Here is a 3,313-nt window from a genome sequence, read left to right on the forward strand (position 1 = left end):
TAAGCATGTTTTTAAGAAGTATTTTGGAAAGTCATGATTCAGTATTACATATCTGGGTGACTTTGTGAAGGTTCGAATTTCGAAAAGATGGGTAGACATTCAATAAATTCTAGATAAGTAATATGTGTTATCACTCTTTCTAAATGTAGATTGCAAAGTGTCATTCTTCAAACAATTCTATCATCTTGGGACTTAAAGCATGTTGAAATTGTTTAAACAATGTAGTGTGCTTTTGCTGTGCGTGGTAACAGCAAATTAATCTGTCTGCACTAAATAAAATACAAATTACAAGTAGGTGTAGAAACTGCCTATATTATATAACTTTAACCTTTTACCAAGATGTCTCTAAAAATGCCTCATAACTCAATTTAGAGACTTTGACTTGCGGATCTTCTTTCCATGTTCACAAATTTCAAAGGGGTGCAGCATTACTTAGTATTAATTTGTGTTTATTTTGAGAACATTTTGTAACAAGACATTTGTCATTTTTGTATGTTTCAGTTTTACTAAAAAAAAAAGTCAACAAAAATAAAAAGAAAGAAGAGGAAAGAACATAACAGTAAAAACCCTCAACTTTACTTCAGCGTCTGAACTTTTCTGACTCCTGTTAGCTATCTGTCAATTTTGTGTAGATGAAACACGCAGCTAGGACAGAGTAGTTATATTGTTGTACAATAAGCTAGTCTGAAAAGACAAAATATAGTCATAATGGTAAAACGTTATATGATTTATGGTTGAAATTCTGTGTAGAATTGATATCACTAGCAAATTTACAGTGCATGGGCAACAAATTGTGCCTTTTCTAATTATTTCTAATCATTAACGTGGCAAATTGCATTTAAATCTTGCACTTTGAACGTTCTTTCTGTGGGCTGCACACTAGCAATCTTTTACAATTCCTTTGACTTCTCATCTGCAATTAAAGTTTAGAAGCACAAAGGTTATCCTTTTAGGTATGAGGCAAGGGTTTATTCAGTTTGTTTGATTTAATTTTATATCTTTAAAAATCAAACATTCATAATGGAAACAGATGACAGACTCACTTTGGAGTAATATTTATGTGTATGCTTAATACATTTAAAAAAAAATCATTTGAAACCTTAACAATTTGAATGAATCAATTTACTTGTTAGAACATGTCATATCAGTGTCTAGAACAGTTTTGATGTCATTTAAAGAAAAAAGTTCATTCATAATGCATTGCTGTTACGAATAAATAAAATAAAATGTATCTCTATAAAATATTGTTTTTTTCTTTATTTTACAATGCAGATGACACCATTCTTAATAAACATGATTTCTCTCTTGCTCTGGATAACATCTCTGATCTGTATTTGTTCTTTCTGTAATGGTGGCACAATCATGGTGGTTACTTTTGGAGGGAAGTCATTGGGTGAACATGGACATCCTCATCAAGGCGTTGGTTCATCAAGGAGAACTCCACTTATTACAAATCTATAACAGTACCTAACACCACAGGAATTGATGAAGAATTAATAAAAGGATTGGTCCACAAAATGATTAACAACAAAAGAGGAAAGAGCTCTTGGCTGAGTGGTATAAGTTTGCATTTGGATTTGTTCAAATCCTTTCATAAAGTTCATGGAATTATATGTAAACTTGCAACAAATATATTTGAAAGTGTGGAAATGATGAAGACATTGATGGAAAGGCAGTATGATCTGATGCTTACTGATCCAACATGGGGTGCTGGTATTCTTCTGGCTCATAAACTCAAGTTGCCCATGGTTTATAATGTGAGGTGGACAGCAAATGGTGAAGGATACTTTGACATTGCTTCCACACCGTTGTCTTACATCCCAATGATAGGATCAGGATACACAGACAAAAGAGTACAAAATGTTTTCTTATATTTGCTAACAGACTTTCAGAACAGGCTTTTGAATGAGCCACAATACCATGCTGTTTGTGATCAATATTTTCATCAACCTGTACGTTTTCATGAACTTCTCCAGGGAGCTGACATTTGGCTCATGAGGGTTGAGTTTCGTTTTTGAATTTCCACGTCCAACTATGCCAAACATTGTCTACATTGGCGGCTTCCAGTGCAAACCAGCAAAGGCACTTCCACAAGATCTGGAGGACTTCATGCATAGTTCTGGATAACATGGAGTCATTGTCATGTCTTTAGGGAGTTTTGTCAGTGACCTACCACATGACGTAACTGAGGAAATAGCTGCTGCTTTTGCTCAGCTCCCACAAAAGGTGGGAACCATCTAAGCTGGGCAACAACACATTACTGGTTGACTGGATGCCACAGAACGATCTTCTAGGACATCCAAAAGCTAAAGTTTTTGTAGCTCATGGTGGAACCAATGGACTTCAGGAAGCTTTGTATCATGGTATTCCAGTGGTGGGAATTCCACTCTTTTTTGACCAATACGACAAACTTCTTCATCTACAAGAGAAAGGAGGAGCCAAAATACTCCAAATCTCAACTTTAGATAAGAACATACTGCACACGGCCATATACGAAGCAATCAATGAGCCATCCTATAGATTGAGTATGCAGAGACTGTCTCATCTTCTCAGAGACCAGCCAGTTAAACCTTTGGACAGTGCCCTCTTCTGGATTGAGTTTGTTATGAGACACAAAGGTGCTGCTCACCTTTGAACAGAATCCTACAAACAGAATCCTACAAACTGCCTTGTTACTCCTATTACTATAGATATTGCAGTTACATTGTCTGCAGTTGTTTTGATATTCACTCTCTCCATATATTTCACTGTTAGATATCTGTGTGTCCTGTTGTGCTGTAGCAGAAAAAAGAAAACCGAGTGACACGTTTACATGTTTGCATATGATAGATAACATTTGCTAGATATGGTTAATTCTCACAAATCAAACTACTAATAGAATTAACAGCATGCTGAGCTTATTCTCTTGATTTGATAGACATTTTAGTGTCTAATGCGAAATAGCATGTTAAAAATAACATGTTTTTTTCAACTTTAAAGGGAATTTCACAAAATCCTTAATGAAGTGGACTTAATGAAAAAGGAATGGGTTTTATTAAGTGGCATAAAAAACTAAACTAGAGACAACTCTTTACAACCAAACAGGTTTCAATCATAAAACGTAGAGGTTTCTTACCAGAGGCAATTTTGTTGGCTCTCTGCATAGTCTAAATTAATTGGACCTCAACACACAGCTTCCAGCCGTGCTTGGAAAGCACACTAACATGAGTACTGTAGTGGCACACTTTGGCAGCAATGACACTTCTTACCGTGAGTCCAAAATATTAAAGGAACCTTTAAAAAAATTCATCACCACTCAACATTGCAAAAACAT

At 35.2% G+C, this 3,313-nt stretch overlaps 1 pseudogene; it reads left to right on the top strand.

The window, feature by feature from the left end:
- Nucleotides 1-1,652: 1,652 nt before the first annotated feature.
- LOC127622857 (UDP-glucuronosyltransferase 2B14-like) lies at nt 1,653-2,635 on the top strand (annotated as a pseudogene).
- The last annotated feature ends 678 nt before the right edge of the window (nt 2,636-3,313 follow it).

This window comes from Xyrauchen texanus, chromosome 29 (genome assembly GCF_025860055.1).
Source record: "Xyrauchen texanus isolate HMW12.3.18 chromosome 29, RBS_HiC_50CHRs, whole genome shotgun sequence".
In the NCBI taxonomy this organism is placed as follows: domain Eukaryota; kingdom Metazoa; phylum Chordata; class Actinopteri; order Cypriniformes; family Catostomidae; genus Xyrauchen; species Xyrauchen texanus.